The sequence below is a fragment of the Mobula birostris genome, chromosome X (assembly GCF_030028105.1).
Source record: "Mobula birostris isolate sMobBir1 chromosome X, sMobBir1.hap1, whole genome shotgun sequence".
Classification (NCBI taxonomy): Eukaryota; Metazoa; Chordata; class Chondrichthyes; order Myliobatiformes; family Myliobatidae; genus Mobula; species Mobula birostris.
Genome location: NC_092402.1, coordinates 66,013,587 through 66,034,258, shown reverse-complemented (window position 1 = coordinate 66,034,258; position 20,672 = coordinate 66,013,587). Strand labels below are relative to the sequence as shown.

At 47.0% G+C, this 20,672-nt stretch overlaps 1 protein-coding gene across 1 annotated transcript in view; it reads left to right on the top strand.

Annotated features, from left to right (window-relative positions):
* The first annotated feature begins 1,968 nt into the window (after positions 1 to 1,968).
* Positions 1,969 to 20,672, top strand: part of LOC140191916 (tubulin alpha-1C chain) — a 44,392-nt gene continuing 25,688 nt past the window's right edge. The window contains exon 1 of the mRNA XM_072249783.1: positions 1,969 to 2,044. The gene's annotated coding sequence lies outside the window, so the exon portion shown is untranslated. The remainder of the gene's footprint in view (positions 2,045 to 20,672) is intronic.

Genomic DNA, 20,672 nt, shown 5'->3' with positions numbered 1-20,672 from the left:
TGATTGTAAAAGGGCGGGTGGAGAGAGAGAGAGAGAAATAGGATGGCTGAGAGAGAGAGAGAGAGAAAGAAAAAGTGCAGGTTGAGAGAGAGAAAGGGCAGAGGAGAGAGAAATAGAGCGGGTGGAGAGAGAGAGAAAGGGTGGGTGGAGAGAGGGATAGAAAAAAGTCTGGTGGAGAAAGAGAGAAAAAATGGTGGGTGGAGAGAGAGAAATAGAGCGGGTGGAGAGAGAGAGAGAAAGAAAAAGGGCAGGTGGAGAGAGAGAAAGGGCATTTGGAGAGAGAAAAAAAGGAGGGTGGAGATAGAAAGAAAGGACGGGTGGAGAGAGAGAGAGAGAACAAAAGGGCAGGTGAAGGGAGAGAGAAAGAAAAAGTGCATGTGGAGAGAGAAAAAGGGCAGGTGGAGAGAGAGAGAAATAGGATGGCTGAGAGAGAGAGAAAGAAAAAGTGCAGATTGAGAGAGAGAAAGGGCGGGTGGGGAGAGAGAGAGAGAGAAAGGATGGGTGGAGAGAGAGAGAACAAAAGGGCGGGTGAAGAGAGAAAAAGGGCAGGTGAAAGATAGTGATTGTAAAAGGGCGGGTGGAGAGAGAGAGAGAGAAATAGGATGGCTGAGAGAGAGAGAAAGGGGTGGAGAGAGAAATAGGGCGGGTGGAGAGAAAGAGAGAGAAAGGGTTGGTGGAGAGAGAAAGAGAGAATAGGATGGCTGAGAGAGAGAGAGAAAGGGGTGGAGAGAGAAAAAAGGTGGAGAGAGAGAAAGAAAAAGGACAGATGGAGAGAGAGAGAGAACAAAACGGCAGGTGAAGAGAGAGAGAGAAAGGGGCGGGTGGAGAGAGAGAAAAATTGGGGTGGAGAGAGAGAGAGACAGAAAGGGCAGGTGGAGAGAGAGAGAGAGAAAGGGCTGATGGAGTGGTACATCTGTAGAAATACTGTATGCTCTGTCTTTTGTGACGTTTCAAATCTCTTCACACTCCTAATCAAGTATAGCTGCTGGCGTGCCTTCTTCATAATTGCATCAAAATGTTGGTCCGAGGATAAAACCTCAGAGATGTTGATGCCTAGGAAGTTGAATCTACTCACTCTTTCCACTACTGACTCCTGGAAGGTGATTGGTGGGTGCTCTCCTGACTTCCCCTACTGAAGTCTAAATCAATACCTTGGTCTTGCTGATATTGGGTGCAATTTTGTTTTTGTGACACCATTCAACCAGATAATCTAAGAACAAAAATAAAAGACAATAGCAACACACAATCTTCTGGAGAGACTGTGGGTTGAGCAGAATCTGTGGAAGGAAAGAAATTGACAATTCCTCCTCCTCCCCCCACAGATGCTGCTCGACTTTCTGTCCCTCCAGCAGATTGTGATCTAGATGCTCTGGATTCCAGCATCATCGTCCCACATGCCCTTTTCTCACTGTTACCGTCAGGAAGGAGGCACACACTCAGCAATTCAGGAACAGCTTCTTCCCCTCTGCCATCCGAATCCTAAATGGACAGACAGTGAATCCATGAACACCACCTCACTTCTTTTTTATTTGTTATTTTGCACTGCTTATTTTAACTTACCTATTTAATAGACTCATCTATACTTAATGCAACTCAGTTTTTTTCCCTCTATTTATTTATTATGTATTGCATTGTACTGCTGCTGCTAAATTAACATATTTCACGACATATGCCGGTAATATTAAATCTGATTCTGATTCTTGTGTCTCCAAAGGACAACAATAATCTGAACGTGTAGCTGCTGACTCATCTTTTATGAAGACTTGAAGACTGAGCTAAAAGCTGTTTTGAGAGTAAGAGTAATTCCTTGTGGATTAGTTATGATATTGTACGAGTCTAACTGGCACCCTCATCAGTTCTTTCGTCGGCAGAGCATTTTTGCATGTGAGGCTGTACTATTTATTAATCGCCCAGCAGATGGCACTGTTCTTTACCCATCGAGATTTGTAGAATCGCAGAGACGATGGCAAGAAGCTGCACGCCCCACCCAACTGTAACTGATCCCAAAAGCAGTCTGAACTGAAAATAAAATTCAACAATACAGGTAATCACGGGGGCGGGGGGGTAATATTTGATATCGGATTCCTGAAACTGCTCTTTGAAACTGTTGCAGAGAATCATAGTTTGAAACACAGAAAAAAAACTGGGCCGAGTTACAATGCAATTTCTTTGTACGGGTAATGCCATTGATATGTGCTTCATAAAAAATTTATCCCTACATCTAGACGATTACTGACAGCTAATCTGACCATGCAGTTTACCGCAGAACCTTTTGTTGCAGACTTTACATTTGAGATCTCCGTGTGCTGGAAATGTAAGCTTCTTCTGACATAATAAAGTGAAAACCCATGCACAAAGGAAGGTCAAAACAACCTCAGATAACGGGAGGATCAAAATGTACGTGCTGCTCCTGAGGCAGACAGTACTCCAATTAGTGCTGTCCTTCCCTTAATGATACTAAGCTGCAGCCAGAGCTAGCTGCCTTAAAATATTCGGATTTTTAAACATGGATAATGAAAGCTCTTTATTTCGCCTGGATCTGTTTCCGTCCTGGTGGCGTGAACATTGAATTTTCAAACTTCCAGTAACTGCTCCCTCTCTGCCCCTATCTTTTTTTTCTTTTCCCTCTGTCCTGATCCACCTGTTCCCGTCACCCCATCTTCCTCCCCCCACTCTCCATCTGCCCATCATCCACACATTCCTTCCACCAATACCCCTCCCCACCTCCTTCCCTTTATTTCATGGTCTGCCATCCTCTTCTATCAGATTCCATCTTCTTCAGCCCCTTGTCACTTCTACCCGTCACCTCCCAACTTCTGACTTACTTCCTCTCGCTCCCCCCTCATCTGTCTATCACCCCCACTCACCTGGATCCATTTATCACTTGCCTACTTCTTTATACTGGCCATCTCCCTCTTTCTTTCCAGTCTAGATGAAGGGTCTCGACCTAAAACATTGATGCTGCCTTACCACTAAGCTCCTGCTGCAGCAACCACAGCCCCTTGTGTCTCATCTTACATTCTTGGTGTTGTTTGGTTTATATTTTTAATATTGTTGGTTCTGTTCAGAGTAGTGTTTGCACATTTTTCTGGATACAGCACCCATGCTGCTCAAGTGGTTCCCTGCGGTGATACACCATTTCATTGTTTGTGCAACACACACAAAACGCTGGAGAAACTCAGCAGGTCATGCAGCATCTATGGAGAGGAATAAGTGATCGCCATTTTGGGCCAAGACTCATCAGTGTCCTGATGAAGGTCTCAGCTCAAAACACTGACTGTTTATTTCCCTCCATTGACTCAGCTTGACCAGCTGAGTTCCTCTAGCACTTTGTGTGTATTGATCTAGATTTCCAGCATCTGCAGAGTCTCTTGTGTCGTTGTTTGAGGAGCTTTCCCACCAGAGTCTGCTCCCCTGTGCTGGGTAGTGGAAGGAGCCCAGACTGTGGTCCATCCCCACAGAGACTTCGCATTGGCTGTGCCAAGCTTCACTGCGCCCTCAGCCTGTACGCCTGCAGCCTAAATATGCCAGTTGGCAGCATTCCTCCACAGACATCTTGAATTGCTGGCAGACCAACAAGTTTCGAGCAGACCAAAGAATGTCATTCACTGAGTTAAGGACCTTCCTGCAGCACTTGATGTCTGTCTCTATTAACCTGTATCCAGAGCTACCTGTGCTGCTCATTGGCCTAAATTCCTGAGAGGCTACAACTAGGTAAAATCAGCCCAGAATGCAGAGGCAGCTTACATTTTCGTTAAAGCAGCATGCATTGTGGCTTGAGCAAGGGCTGTATCTGCCATAGAATCTGAGATGGAAAGCATTGCTACAATATGGAAGTGAACAGGCTGGACAGGAGGACTCAGTGGGGTGGGGCAGAGATGTCCTGTGTCCACAGGGAGTCGGGAGGTCCTTTACAGGCACGTGTTCAATGAGAGGTCTCAAGTCAAGCTACAAAAATTGAATTGAATTGAATTGACTTTATTTCTTACATCCTTCACATACATGAATAAAAATCTTTACGTTATGTCTCCGGCTAAATATGCAATGTGCAATCATAGTAATTTAGAATAATTTATAATAAATAGAACAGTCAATGTAAGATAGAATACACTCAAATCAGCGCCAGTTAATCAGTCTGACGGCCTGGTGGAAGAAGCTGTCCCGGAGCCTGTTGGTCCTGTCTTTTATGCTGCGGTACTGTTTCCCGGATGGTAGCAGCTGGAATAGATTGTGGTTGGGGTGATTCGGGTCCCCAATGATCCTTGGGGCCCTTTTTACACACCTGTCCTTGTAAATGTCCTGAATCATGGGAAGTTCACAACTACAGATGTGCTGGGCTATCCACACCACTCTCTGCAGAGTCCTGCGATTGAGGGGAGTACAGTTCCCATACCAGGCAGTGATGCAGCCAGTCAGGATGCTCTCAAATGTGCCCCTGTAGAAAGTTCTGAGGATATGGGGGCCCATATCAAACTTCCTCAGCAGTCTGAGGTGAAAGAGGCGCTGTTGTGCCTTTTCACCACACAGCTGGTGTGTACAGACCACGTGAGGTCCTCGGTGATGTGGATGCTGAGGAACTTAAAGCTGTTTACCCTCTCAACCCCAGATCCATTGATGTCAATTGGAGTTAACCCGTCTCCATTCCTCCTGTAGTCCACAACCAGCTCCTTTGTTTTTGCGGCATTGAGGGAGAGGTTGTTTTTTTGACACCACTGTGTCAGAGAGATGACTTCTTCCCTGTAGGCCGCCTCATTGTTGTTTGAGATTAGGCCAATCAATGTAGTGTCGTTGGCAAATATAATAAGCAGATTGGAGCTGTGGATGGCGACATAGTCATGGGTATACAGGGAGTAAAGGAGGGGACTTAGTACACAGCCCTGAGGGGCTCCTGAGTTGAGAGTCAGGGGGTTGGAGGTGAGGGAGCCCACTCTTACAACCTGCTGGTGATCTGACAGGAAGTCCAGGATCCAGCTACACAAGGCAGGGTCAACACCGAGGTCTCTGAGCTTCTTGTCGAGCCTGGATGGAACTATGGTGTTGAATGCTGAACTGTAGTCCAAGAACAGCATTCTCACATAAGCATCCTTCTCCAGATGTGTAAGGACAGTATGTAGAGCAGTGGCTATTGCGTTGTCTGTTGATCGGTTGTGTCGGTATGCGAATTGTAGGGGGTCCAGTGTGGGTGATAGCAAGCTGCAGATGTAATCCTTGACCAGCCTCTCAAAGCATTTGCTTATTATTGAGGTGAGTGTGACAGGACGCCAGTTGTTCAGGCATGTTACCTTGGTCTTTTTAGGTACAGGGACAATGGTGGAGGATTTGAAGCAGGAGGGCACTCTACACTGGGAGAGGGAGGGATTAAAAATGTCAGTAAACACACCTGCCAGTTGTGCTGCGCACATCCTGAGTACTCGCCCCAGGATGCCATCCGGTCCCGCAGCCTTGTGACTGTCCACTCGTTGGAAACATCTATGTACCTCAGCCTCAGAGATGACCAGGTTGCAGGTTGTAGCCAAGAAGTTGAGCTACCTAACATGAGTGCTCAAAACCACTGGCTGCATCTTCAAGGGCCATAACCAACCCCTTACACTGAGACACCACTCTCCATTTACTCATTTCTCAATAAACTTCCCCAATTAATCGTGTATTCCAACATCCAGTCACCCACTGGCCACTGCTGTGAGCTTTAAGCACCCGTATCACAGCGTGCACAACACGCCGACCATTGTAATCCGATCATCGAAATACACTGCACTTTTCTTCCTTTCCCCCAGCACCTAACTGGATACATTAGGACAACCTTCCCCCTGCAAAGGAGATGGAGCTCATCGTAAGCAGAAAGGCTATAACCAGCAGAAATGGCCTGTGGCAAAATGGAACCCAGAAGTCAAATTTTATTGCCGTCTGCTCAAGTACAGGTGCGATGAAAAACTTACTTGCAGCAGCATCATAGTACACATCATTGGATACACATTCACAAGCAAAATATAAATTACACACAATTTTGATATAAACACAATTTGAAGAAAAAATATCCATGTTAGTGCAAAGTGGTCGTAGCGTTGCTATACTGAGGTAGTGATTAGGGTTGTGCAGATTAGTTCAAGAACTGAATGTTTGAAGGGAAGTTGCTGCTCCTAAACCTGGTGGTGTAGAGTCTTTAGGCTTCTGTACCTCCTACCTGTTGGTAGCTGCGAGAAGATGGCATGGCCTGGATGGTGGGGATCGCTGAAGGGTGTTTGGCAGCACCTCCTGTAGATACTACCAGTGATGGCGCAGGTTGTGCCCATGATGTATCGAGCAGAGTCCACAGAAGACTCTACCCTCCCACTCAGAGTCCATCTTCCCCACTCTCCCCTTACCTACAAGCTGCAACCGCTGTACATTGCTCACCCTGTCCATCACTGCCAGCCTCATCCCCCTCCCTTTGCGCAAACCTGACAGAGCAGCAAGAATAAGTTAGCACTTAATTTCATACCCATGGCCAGCAGGTCACATGCTGACATGTGCATCATGCCCGAGACGCCAGGCACAAGAGAGAGGAGGTAGCCCAGCTGCTACCTTACCAGAGAAAAAGGTTATACACAGGTTCCGTTGCAGGGAACTCAGTCAGCAACTTTGAGGGGGGCAGCCTACTGAGTAAGGCAGCTGGATACATACGTTGAAGGGTCTTGGCCCAAAATGCCGACTATTTATTCTCTTCAAGATGCTGCCCGACCTGCCGAGTTCCTCCAGTATTTTGTGTGTTTGTGTTGCTATGTACAATGAATTGCTTGGTGCATTGGAACGCTTTCTTGAAAGCCTGTCATTGTTGGGAACTGCGCACAAGACCAGCACCGACCATGTAAAGGGCTTTGTTCCAGAGCCCTTTCCTATAAACACAGGCATAACCATGACACAGCATTTCAGTTGTTAAAAAAAACTCAACTTTAGGAAGATTCAGCAAGTATGCATTAAAAACAGCAAATTTCAGCCAGGGAGGTCTTGATAAACGGCTAATGTGTGGAGTGATTTATTTCAGAATTAGTAAAAGTTAGAAATAAAACAGGTTTAATTTTCAGAGAAGGTGGGAAAAGGAGAGGAGACAGGTGGTGTTGGTCCTGGATTATTTGAATAACTTCCACCACCTTCAACATAAACCACTAGATACCTCTTCCCTTCCCCTCACATTTCAGTAATCCAAAGGACTGTTCCCTCTGGTCTATTCTTACATCCCCACTGATATGGGCTCCCATTTTCACAGCACCTCCCCTTGCAACAGCATCTACCCATGTATCTGTTCCATTTTCTTTGGTCAGGGACATAAATAGTTCTTTCAGCTTGAAAGGAGATTTACATGCCCCATAGAAAACATCCCATCTGGATGTATCACAGCCTGGTATGGCATCTGCTCAGCCCGTGATCACAAGAAACTATAGAGGGTTTTGGACACAGCTCAACACATCACAGAAACCAGCCTCCTCCTTCATGGACTCTGTCTGTACTTCTCATTGCCTCAGTAAAGCAGCCAGCATAATCAAAGACCCCACCCGCCCTAGACATTTCTCTTGTTCCCCTATTCCATCATGTAGTGGATGCGAGAGCCTGAAGACATGTACCATCAAGCTTGAAGACAGCTTCCAGCCTGCTGTTATGACCATTGAACAGTCCCCTAGAATGATAAAATGGACTCTTGACCTCGCAGTCATAGGATGAAGTAAGAAGTTGGGAGGTGAAAGTTGGAAGGGGTATAGGATAATCAATGTTTCCAGTCTTGAAGCTGTCATTTCGAGCATTCACTGTGTTTTTTCACTTTTCTGCTATTTCGCATGCTGGCGGAGCACCTCCTTCAGTGATGCCTTTAGCAGCCGTTTTAATCTGGCCTCATCCGTTCACTCACCTGGTTTCCATCCTAACACAGCTCTCTTCATCTTCAGAGCCCACCCTCCCTGCCGCATCTGCCCTTTCTCCGCAACTTACAATATGGCTTATTTCTAACTTTCCAGTGGTGATGAAAGGTCATCATTCTGAAACACTATCACTGTTTTGTTCCTCTGCTGTATTCCAGCCCTTAGTGTTTATATTTTAACAAAGCTCCAGGATCTATAAAATATTTGCTCAAAGCTGTGAAATGGGAGGAGGGGAAGTAGAAACAAAACAAGTGTTGGAAGCAAACTCAAACCCCATCTCCAAACCTTTCACCTGTTCTCCTCAACCATCCTCCCCCTCTCTCTAATCTCTCTCTCTGGGTTAAAACAAAGAACTTGCAGCTACAGAGAAGGACAATCCATCACTCCTCTTTTAATGAGCTGTGATACGATTAGTGCTGCCTTCGAGTGACTGAAGAGCTGTCGATCAGTCAATTGATGAGCTTCGTGCAAATATACAATCGTCCAAACAAAGGAGATTTATTTTCACTATATAAGCAATGCTTAAAATGCCCAGTCCATTCTAGCATCTGTGTGATCAGATTTTAACTAAAATGTCACTGTTGGCAGAATCTCAGGTGATGACGAGGCGACGTACAGCAGCGAGGTAGATCATCTGGTTATGTGATGTCACCAAAGACGCTTGCAGGTTTTTACAAATGTGCAGTGGAGAGCATTCTGACTGGTGGCATCAGAGCCTGGTGTGGGGGCTCCAATGCACAGGATCAGAAGATGCTGCAGAGGGTCGCACACTTGGGCAGCTCTGACCCTCCCCACCATGCAGTGCCTCAAGAAGGCAGCATCCATCATTAAAAGCCCTCACCATCTGGGACATTCCCTCATCTCTTTACTACCATCAGGGAGGAGGTACAGGAGCCTGAAGACCCACAACGATTCAGCAACAGCTTCTTCCCCTCTGCCACCAGATTTCTGAATGGTCCATGAGCACTATTTCAATACTTTTGCACTATTTATTTTGTAATTTATTGTAATATTTATGCTGCCACAAACCAACAAATTTCATGACATACCATATGTCAGTGATAATAAACTTGATTCATACTTAGTATGACTGGCTAAGGTTATCTGAAAGATGTCATTTTTTCTTGTAAGCACTCATGTATTTTGTGACTTTCTCTGACTCTGTGTGTGAACAGTTCCTAGGGCTGGGAAGGCAATGTTTGAAGCCTCATCTGGTCCGATGTGATTTGGCCAGAAAACAAAGCCACAGAAACCTTATGCAGGCATCACCCCAGGCTGTATAAAACACTGATTTGCAACTGGAAATATGAACTGCTGATGCTTCGAGTAGCTGATGGGTTAACTACACAGGGGAGTGAATTTGATAGGCCCTCTGATACAGAGGGCGGACCAAAATGAGTAATTATAGAGACACAGTCCCAACGTAGGATTTCGACCTGAAACTTAGACAATTCCTTTCCCCCCACCCCCACAGGTGCTGCTTCACCTGTTCGAGTTCCTCCAGCAGATTAATTAAAGGAAATCAGCCCACCAACCCTGTGCCATTTGCTTACTTCCCGGAAAGCACCACCCAGGTACCAGCACGGTACATCGGCTGGATGCTTCATCAGGGCGCCAATGTTGTGAGTGTTTAGCACCGGGTAAAACCAGCCTGGGCAGCTTAAAGCCAGGCGCACCTGCTGAAAGGTAGGCTCAGTAAATTGTGGCTGGAGCAGAGGCTGAATCTGCAATGCAAATGCACAGGAAGCATCAAAAAATGGGACAATGTGGGAGAGAGCAGACTGACATGGCTAGGGTAGATTTCCTGTGTCCACAGGGAGTCGTATGGTCCTTCACAGACACGTGTTCAGAAGGGATGGTAATTGGGAATTAGTTTATTATGGAGATGGCGTGAGAAGCATTAGTTTGCATGCCATCCAGACAGGTCATTCAAGTACCTCGCAGTAGTACCAAAGGAAAAACAATAACAATGCAGAATATGGTGTTACGGTTACAGAGAAAGTGCAGTGCAGATAGACAATAAGGTGCAAGGGTCATGGCACGGCAGATTGAGAGGTCAAGATTTCACCTTTATCATACAAGAAGTCTGTTTCAAGAGTCTGATAACAGTGGGATACAACCTGTCCTTGAACCTGATGGTACATGCTCTGAAGCTTTTGTATCTTCTGCCTGAGGGAGAGGGCAGAAGAGAGAATGGTCAGGGTGGGTGGGGTCCTGGATTCTGTTGGCTGTTTTACCAAGGCACCCGGAAGGAGAGACAGAGTAAATGAAGGGGAAGTGGTTTGCATGACAAACTGGGCTGTGTTCACAATGCTCCGCGATTTCTCACGGCCTTGGGCACAGTTGCCATACCAAGCTGGGAGTAGATCACTGCCAGAGTGGGACCCCAACAACCGGATGCAATGCAACATCCATCTCCAGCCACCCAGGGGACTGTCTGACACACCACACTCCCATCCGTCAACAGACAACAACCTCTGTCAAACAGGACACATTCATTCACCTGCTCCACACTGAACACCACAGGAAGCCTCACACCCACATCTCCACCAGCCCTTGCTGTTTGCCAGCCTGGGCTGCTGCTACATTGCATTCCAAAGACAGGCCTTTTAAGGCCCAGATCCACTCACTATCATTGTCCAAACCTATCTTTGGTGGGGGGGGTGGGGGGGTGAAGGCAGCACAGTAGCATAGTGGTTAGTGTAACACTATTACAGAGCCAGCGACCCGGGTTCAATACGTCCTCCCTGTGACAGCATGGATTTCCTCCAGGTGCTCTGGATTCCTCCCACATCATCTGAAGACATATGGGTTTGTTGGTCAGTTGGTCACCATGGGTGTAATCGGGTAGTGTGGACTCATTGGAGTGGAAGGACACATCACCATGCTGTATTTCTAAATATAAATAAATAAATCTGCTGAAAATCAATAGCCTTCCCCCAAGAGAGCTGCCCTGCATGGCAGCAGTGGTACAGAGAAAGACACCCAGACAACTGCTATTACCAGCTGGCACGAGTCCCAGACTATTGTGGATACCTTGTGAAATTGCTGTCTGTGCCTTGTGCTGTGAATGACTGTTGGTACTGCCTTGCACCTTGGCTCCAGAGAAGGCCTGTTCTGTTTGGCTGTATTCATGAGTGTTTATGTATGGTCAAACGATAATTAAACTTGAGACGAGCTACACAGGACTGATGAAATGAGAGAAGAAAAACTGTTTAAAGATGATACTCCTGATTCTGAATTTAAAACAGAAAGTGCCAGAACTGCTCAATAGACAGGCGACATCTGAGAGCAGAGAAACAAGGGCATTGTTTTAGTTGGTGATCTTCAGATGTGCCCCACTCCACAAACACTGATTTGAATCTTCATCCTTTGAGACAATCTTTCACTGCAGATCAATTTACAGAAGTGGTGAAAGAGTAATATTTAACATCTGGATCTGATCTTAAGCAAGAACTGAGAGAACCTGAAATCATCAGGACAGAGATGTCTCTCAGACCCTGCACAAGTGCCTTTTGCATTTAGCTCTGCGTGTCTAAGCAATAACAAGAGCAAATGTTGTGTCACCTTCAAGGGCTGGAATCCAGTTGGATTCCACAGCACATCAAAAACTCTGACCCAAGCAAGATGGAGGACTAAAATGGGGAAGTAAAACTGAAACGCCTGCAAAACTGTGAAGACTAAGCAAGAAATATTTCACAGAAAAATAAATAGAATGTTATTCCTTGAAAATATTTTAAATCTTGAGTTCTGGGTATCTTTGGATTTGATATTTTTTATTCCTTCCAGCATGCATCACTAGGAAGTCCAGCATTTACAGCTCATCCCTAGTTGCCCCTTCGGAGGGCTCCTGTAGAGCATTTGTGTAAAGAGTTCCAGACCCAGTGATGTTGAGCTCTGGTGTGTGAACTGGATGGGCCCATGCTGACCCCTCCACCAGCCATATCTTACCCCCGCCCCACCACGTCCTGCTTTCTAAAGAGACCAAGCCCTCAGATTCAGATGTACATCAATTCAGATGTATCACATGTGGACAGTAGGTGACTGGATTGATGCGATGGAAGGGACCAATAAACCGGGGAAGGATTTGTGGGAGTCGGTGCACAGAGACAGATCATGGGTGGACACCAGACCTGGTCCCCATACCTGAGTAGTCTGGCTGGGTGCCACTGGCAGTTGGCCTAGTGGCAGTAGGCACAGTTGACATATAGGATGGCACTCTGTGCCCTCTTCCAAGCATTCCACTAGTGTCAAACCAGAGCCCTGGTGGATCAGACCTCCACCGTTGGCTTCTCCATGGGGATCAATGGGGGTTGGTAGCCATGAAGCACTTCAAAGGGTGTCATACCTGTGGCAGAGGAGGTGTGTAGATTGTGGGATAGTTATGCCCAAAGCAAATACTTCTTCCACGTGGAAGGGTTAGAGGTGATGAAGCATTGCAGAAACTTCTCCACTCTCTGATTGAACAGTCAGAAAGAGTCATTGGTCTGCAGGCCATAGCCAGAGGACAAACTCACTGACATGCAAAGGAAGGAGCAGAGGGATTAGCATAAGCAGGAGATGAATTGTGGGCCCTGTCCAACACAATGTCCTGGAGGAGACGTGGAATCAAACTATATGTTGAAGAACCAGGTCTACTATCCCAGCAGCTGATGGGAGTTTGGGGAGAGCAATGAATTAGGCCACCTTGGAGAACTGGTCCACCACTGTCAAATCCCTGGTGATATGGGACCACAGGAGCCCAGAGAACTGCTGGTTGGAGGAATTGGATTGGGCACATTGAGGGCAGGCAGCGATGAACTGACATACATCTGTGATCCTGGTGGGCCACCAGAACCAATGTCACAGAAAGTCCAGAGTGTGTTGTGTGACTGCATGGCCAGAGAGGGGTGAGGAGTAAGCCCATTAGAGTGCCTGAGAGTGCACAGCTACTGGCACATACATGTGATTGTCAGGTGTGTCAGCTAGAGCAAGCTCGTGCAATAGGGCCTGGTGGATCTGGTCCTCAAGTTACCAGAGGATCAGGGCGAGAACCTGAGAGGATGGAATTATGGGCTGAGGGTTGATATCCGTTTCCGCTGGGTCAGACTGTCATGACAGGGTGTCCAACTTAATGTCCTTGGAGCCGGGTCAGTAGGAGATGGTAAAATTGAACTGCTCGAAGAAGAGGGCCCAGCGAACCTGACTTTGGTTAAGTTGGCGGGTCTGTTGAATGGATATGAGGTGGTGGTGGTCAGTCTAGATCAGGAAGAGCTCGGTGCTTCCCATCAGTGAACATCTCCATTCCTCAAGGCCCATTTGATGGTGTTTAGCTCCCTGTCTGCTACTCCATAACGGCGCTGTGTAGTGTTGAACTTGTTTGAGAAGAGGTCACAAGGGTGTGTCTTCCATCTGGTCTTTGCTGTCAGATGCATCCACCTCTACCACAAAAGGTCCGGAGGGGTTCAGATGGTGGAAAATGGGAGCAGTGGTGAAGCGTCTCTTGAGCTCTTTGAAAGCATGGTCAGAGAAAGCAGACCAGGTTATCCATGAGGTAGATGACTTTGTGAGGGAGATGAGAGGAGCGGAGATTTGGCTGTAGTTTCTAATGAACCAGCGGTAGAAGTGCTGCAGCTGTTTGAGGACGTGCAGTCACCATTCAATGACATGGCGCACTTTCTCTGAGTCCATGGAAAACAGCTGGACTGTTGGAAAGTCCAAAAGGCATCACCAAGTATTTGTAGTGGCCAGTGGGTGTTAGGAACACCATCCTCCACTCACCCCCCGGCGGATGAGGATCAGGTTGTACGTGCGCCGTAGATCCAGCTTGGTGAAGATCTGGGCCCCGCGGAGCGTTTCAAATGCACTGTCTATCAGAGGGAAAGGGTAGTGGTGCATCATGGTGATTTTGTTGAGTCCACAGAAGTCAATGCAGGAACAGAGACCCGCATCTTTCTTTTTGACAAAAGAAGGATCCTGCACCAGCTGAGGACTGGGATGGTCGAATGAAGCTGTGCTGTAGCTCTTCAGCGATGTAGTCGTTCATGGCTTGGGTCTAAGGAATGGAGAGAGACAGCAGACGACCTTGAGGGGTAGTGTCAAGAAGGAGTTTGATCGCACAGTCGTGTGGTCTGTGCTGGCTTCACTTTTACTGAAGACAATGGCAAGGTCATGGTATTCCTGGAGAAGTTTGGTGAGGTTGAGGGTTTCCTCCGTCTCCTCGTACTTACAGTGTGAAGTCAGCTCAAGCTGCAGGCAGGTGGGTCCCCAACTCAGCAGTGAACTAGATGACCAGGTGAAGTGAGGGTCGTGAGTGGAGAGCCAGGGGTAACCCAAGATGAGAGGAGTGTTGCGTTAGTCGATCAGGAGGAATAGGATGGATGCTCATCTGCACAAGTCATATGCGCCCTCTAACCATCCTAGACCCCAAGGGATGTCTGTCAATGGTCATGATGCAGAAGGGGTGCGAGGTCGGCTCGGTAGAAAGTCCAAGCTGCACACACACAGCCTGGTCCAGAAAGTTGCCTGCTGTGCCAGAGCCTCCCGTGTGCAAAGCGAGAGTGAGTCAGACCATGGTGCTGGAACAAGGGGCGAGGAGGAGCTGACCAGATAGAAGGCCCATCATCTCTACCTGGTGGTGCTGTTTTCACGGACACAGTGGCTATTTGATGCGTGGGTGATTGGCTGCTCACAAGTTGTTTCTCCACAGACGCTGACACTTGTGGGAGGTTAAGAACCCTAACTGCCCGGGTTCTGGAGGCTTTGCTGAGGATGGTCCTGCAGCCTGAACTGGTTCTGGGAACAGAACTGGGGTTCTGGCTGGTGATCTGGGGGGTCATTCCACAAGATGCTTGTCAACACAGAGGGCCAGAGTAATGAGGCCTCCGAGGTTTGTGGGCATATCCCATGTAGTCATTCAAGCGCTCTGAGTGGTCATGATGGTAATGGGCCAGCAGCACTTCCACATTCCAGCTGCACTCTGCCACAAGCGTCCTGAGTTCCATAGTATTATCCAGCAGCAAATGTAAGCCTTGATGGAGAGGAAGCAGCTGATCCACTGCCTCCCTTCCATTTCCCAGATGGTCAAAAACCCAGCGTATCTCAACAGTGAATTTCTCATATTGATTGCAGATGGTGGTTTTATTGTCCTAGTTAGCAGTAGCCCAGGTCAGAGCTCACCCAATCAAGAGAGCAATGACGAAGGCAATCATGGCTCGCCTTGTAGAATACAGTGTCTGCAGAGTGCAAGACGCACTGGGACAGGAAGTTGCAGCATCCGGTTTGGGATAGAACATAGAATAGTACAGCACAGTACAGGCCCTTCAGCCCACAATGTTGTGCCAACCCTCAAACCCTGCCTCCCATATAAGCCCCCACCTTAAATTCCTCCATATACCTGTCTAGTAGTCTCTTAAACTTCAATGGTGTGTCTGCCTCCACCACTGACTCAGGCAGTGCATTCCACGCACCAACCGCTCCCTGAGTAAAAAACCTTCCTCTAATATCCCCCTTAAACTTCCCACCCCTTACCTTAAAGCCATGTCCTCTTGTATTGAGCAGTGCTGCCCTGGGGAAGAGGCACTGGTTGTCCACTCTATCTATTCCTCTTAATATCTTGTACACCTCTATCATGTCTCCTCTCATCCTCCTTCTCTCCAAAGAGTAAAGCCCTAGCCCCCTTAATCTCTGATCATAATGCATACTCTCTAAACCAGGCAGCATCCTGGTAAATCTCCTCTGTACCCTTTCCAATGCTTCCACATCCTTCCTATAGTGAGGTGATCCGTCGAAGCATTTGAGAACCGGAATCCAGGGCTCCAGGGGAAGAGGTTGACTGGTGTGGGGTTGCTCTAATGAGATGGAGAGTTACAGAGTGGCAAGCAGATGGTCAATGGCTTCCTGTTGCTTTGGAATAGTGTGCTCCAGTCGACGGATGACTTCCTTTAGGCGAACATACTCTGCTGGGTCAGTGGTTGGTTCACTCATCCTGTCAGGAAATGTAGAGGAGACTTGATCCAAATGCGGGGTAGCAGTGATTATTTAGCAGTGAGCAATAACTTTAATAATAAACTGCAAAATAACAAGCCACAAGGAGCCACAGATACTTAACACAACAGGGAGGGATCAAGGAACAACTGCACAGGTGCGAGGACATCAGTGAGTTAGACCGGCGGGAAGAGTTGAAAAAGAAGACAGTTTTATAGAGCGGGCAACAGAGTAGAGGGCTTTGGCTCAATAGGGCTTTGGTGATAACGGGTCGAGGCAAGGTAACTTACCGGTACTTGTGAAGAATGGGATTAGGAAGTATGTCTATATGTTCTGTACTGGGTGTCAGATATGGGATGTCCAGGAGGCTCCCAGCCTCCCAGACGGCCACATCTGCGCCAGGTGCATCGAGCTGCAGCTCCTTAGGGACTGTGTTAGGGAACTGGAGATGCAGCTCTATAACCTTCGTCTGGTCAGGGAAAGTGAGGAGGTGATAGATAGGAGCTATAGGCAAGTAGTCACACTGAGGCTTCAGGAGACAGATAAGTGGGTAACAGTCAGGAGAGGGAAGGGCAAGAGTCAGATACTAGAGAGTACCCCTGTGGCTGTCCCCCTTAACAATAAGTACTCCTGTTTGAGTACTGTTGGGAGGGATGGCCTACCTGGGGGAAGCAACAGTGGTCGCGCCTCTGGCACAGAGTCTGGCCCTGTGGCTCAGAAGGGTAGGGAAAGGAAGAGGATGGCAGCAGTGATAGCGGACTCTATAGTTAGGAGGTCAGACAGGCGATTCTGTGGACGCAGGAAAGAAACATGGATCGTAGTTTGCCTCCCAGGTGCCAGGGTCCAGGGTGTTTCTGATTGTGTCCACGATGTCCTGAAGTGGGAAGGTGAACAGCCAGAGGTTGTGGTACATATTGGTACCAACGACATTGGTAGGAAAAGGGAGGAGGACCTGAAAACAGACTACAGTGAGTTAGGAAAGAAACTGACAAGCAGGACAACGAGGGTAGTAATTTCGGGATTACTGCCTGTGCCACGTGACAGCAAGTATAGGAATAGAATGAGGTGGAGGATAAATGCATGGCTGAGGGATTGGAACAGGGGGCAGGGATTCAGATTTCTGGATCATTGGGACCTCTTTTGGAGCAGGTGTGACCTGTACAAAAAGGACGGGTTGCACTTGAATCCGAGGGGGACCAATATCCTGGCGGGGAGGTTTGCTAAGGCTACTGGGGAGAGTTTAAACTAGAATTGCTGGGGGGTGGGGTGGGAACCGAACTGAAGAGACAGAGGAAGGGGCAGTTGGCTCACATATAGCGAAAGCTTGTAAGCAGTGCGAGAGGGAGGATAGGCAGATGATCGAGAAAGGATGCGCTCAGACTGATGGTTTGAGATGTGTCTATTTTAATGCAAGAAGCATCATGAACAAAGCGGATCAGCATAGAGCGTGGATCAGTACTTGGAGCTATGATGTTGTGGCCAGTACAGAGACTTGGCTACTTACAGGAATGGCTATTTAAAGTGCCAGGCTTTAGATGTTTCAGAAAGGCCAGGGAGGGAGGCAAAAGAGGTGGGGGCGTGGCACAGCTGTTCAGAGACAGGGTCACGGCTGCAGAAAGGGAGGAGGTCATGGAGGGATTGTCTACTGAGTCTCTGTGGGTGGAAGTTAGGAAGAGGAAGGGGGTCAATAACTTGACTGAGTGTTTTTTATAGACCACCCAATAGTAACAGGGACATCGAGGAGCAGGTAGGGAGACAGATTCTGGAAAGGTGTAATAATAACAGGGTTGTCATGGTGGGAGATTTTAATTTCCCCAATATTGATTGGCATCTCCCTAGAGCAAGGGGCTTAGGTGGGGTGGAGTTTATTAGGTGTGTAACTACAGCCTTCATCATGCGGGTAATTAAAAAGCACAATGACAATGCAATATGAAAGCAGTGGATGAGGCTGGGGCCTGTTAATTTCAGCGGACTGACTCATTACAATGAACAATGTAACCTACAGTATTTGCAGTGACCTCACTGATTATTGTCTTTCAGTTTTCATGTTTGCATGAAGTAAAATGTACTCATAGCACAAAGCCAGAGCTCTGCTTATAGACTGTGGATCATCATTGACAAATGACGACTGTGTCAAGTAATAAAAATCACTCCACAATAAACAGACACAGTGTCAGAAATAAGCCAGGAAAATGTGAATCCAGTTATAAACGGTGTGAGAATATGGAACACAAAGTCATGAATCCGGAGTCAACTGAGACCTTTAAAAGGCAGGTAGACATGGAAGAAGAGTGGAGGAATGGGATTGGAGAGCTGGCCATCAAAATTGCAAAACAAGCTCTAAAAGCTCTAATCTCCTGTTCTTATGTCATCTTGAAAACAAGTACAAGTTTAATTTTGTTTTTTGCATTATTGTGTATTCATTCTTCGTATCTTAATGAGAAATATACCTGCTTGCAGCAGCCAGCATTCTCCAGATCAGCTGATACATGGGCTTGGACGGAGGAATTATTGATCTTGGTTCACCTGTTTTTACCTTATGTGACAAATGGATCAATGTTTTGGAGTGACCTGTCTTGCATCGCTCTTCCTTATTCACACTTGCCTCAACACCTTTTCCTCTTACCATTTTTCGGATCCATCAGTAGTCTGGATGTAGGGTGTAAGTTGAATCAAAAGTTATAATTGGCATGTCGCAAAGGTAATGCTACAGTTGTTCTGGGGGACTTCAACATGCAGGTAGACTGGAGGAATCGGGTTGGTACTGGACTCCAAGAAAGGGAGTTTGTGGAGTCCCTCCAAGATGGATTCTTAGAACAGCTTGTACTGGAGCCTACCAGGGAGAAGGCAATTCTACATTTAGTGTTGTGCAATGAACCAGATTTGATCAGGGACCTCGAGGTAAAGGAGCCATTAGGAGGTAGTGACCATAATATGATGAGTTTTAATCTACAATTTGAGAGGGAGAAGGGAAACTCGGAAGTGTCAGTATTACAGATGAACAAAGGGAACTATGGTGCTATGAGGGAGGAGCTGGCCAAAGTTCAATGGAACAATACCCTAGCAGGGATGACAGTGGAATAACAATGGCAAGTGTTTCTGGGAATAATGCAGAAGGTGCAGGATCAGTTCGCTCCAAAGGGGAAGAAAGATCCTAAGGGGAGTAAGGGGAGGCAGTGGCTGACAAGGGAAGTAATGGACAGTATAAAAATAAAAGAGAAGTATAACAGAGCAAAGACGAGTGGGAAGCCGGAGGATTGGGAAACTTTTAAAGAGAACAGGAGGTAACTAAAAAGGCAATATGCGGAGAAAAAATGAGGTACGAAGGTAAACTAGCCAAGAATATAAAGGAGGATAGTAAAAGCTTCTTTAGGTATGTGAAAAGGAAAAAAAAAATAGTTAAGACCAAAATTGGGCCCTTGAAGACGGAAGTGGGTGAATTTATTATGGGGAACAAGGAAGTAGCAGACGAGTTGAACAGGTACTTTGGATCTGTCTTCACTAGGGAAGACACAAACAATCTCCCAGATGTAATAGTGGCCAAAGGACCTAGGGTAATGGATGAATTGAAAGAAATTTATATTAGGCAGGAAATGGTGTTGGATAGGCTAATGGGTCTGAAGGCTGATAAGTCCCCGGGACCTGATGGTCTGCACCCCAGGGTACTTAAGGAGGTGGCTTTAGAAATCGTGGACGCATGGTAATCATTTTCCAATGTTCTATAGATTCAGGATCAGTTCCTGTGGATTGGAGGGTGGCTAATGTTGTCCCTCTCTTCAAGAAGGGAGGAAGAGAGAAAACAGGGAATTATAGACCAGTTAGCCTGACATCAGTGGTGGGAAAGATGCTGGAATCAATTATAAAAGATGAAATTACGACACATCTGGATAGTAGTAACAGGATCGGTCTGAGTCAGCATGGATTTACAAAGGGGAAATCGTGCTTGACTAATCTTCTGGAATTTTTTGAGGATGTAACTATGAAAATGGACAAGGGAGAGCCAGTGGATGTAGTGTACCTGGACTTTCAGAAAGCCTTTGATAAAGTCCCACATAGGAGATTAGTGGGCAAAATTAGGGCACATGGTATTGGGGGCAGAGTACTGACATGGATTGAAAATTGGCTGGCTGACAGAAAACAAAGAGTAGCGATTAACGGGTCCCTTTCGGAATGGCAGGCGGTGACCAGTGGGGTACCGCAGGGTTCAGTGCTGGGACCGCAGCTGTTTACAATATATATTAATGATTTAGATGAGGGAATTAAAAGTAACATTAGCAAATTTGCCGATGACACAAAGCTGGGTGGCAGTGTGAAATGTGAGGAGGATGTTATGAGAATGCAGGGTGACTTGGACGGCTGGGTGAGTGGGCAGATGCAGTTTAATGTGGATAAATGTGAGGTTATCCACTTTGGTGGTAAGAACAGGAAGGCAGATTACTATCTAAATGGAGTCAAGTTAGGAAAAGGGGCAGTACAACGAGATCTAGGTGTTCTTGTACATCAGTCACTGAAAGCAAGCATGCAAGTACAGCAGACAGTGAAGAAAGCTAATGGCATGCTGGCCTTCATAACAAGGGGAGTTGAGTATAGGAGCAAAGAGGTCCTTCTGCAGCTGTACAGGGCCCTGGTGAGACCACACCTGGAGTACTGTGTGCAGTTTTGGTCTCCAAATTTGAGGAAGGACATTCTTGCTATTGAGGGAGTGCAGCGTAGGTTCACAAGGTTAATTCCCGGGATGGCGGGACTGTCATATGTCGAAAGATTGGAGCGACTGGGCTTGTATACTCTGGAATTTAGAAGGCTGAGAGGGGATCTTAT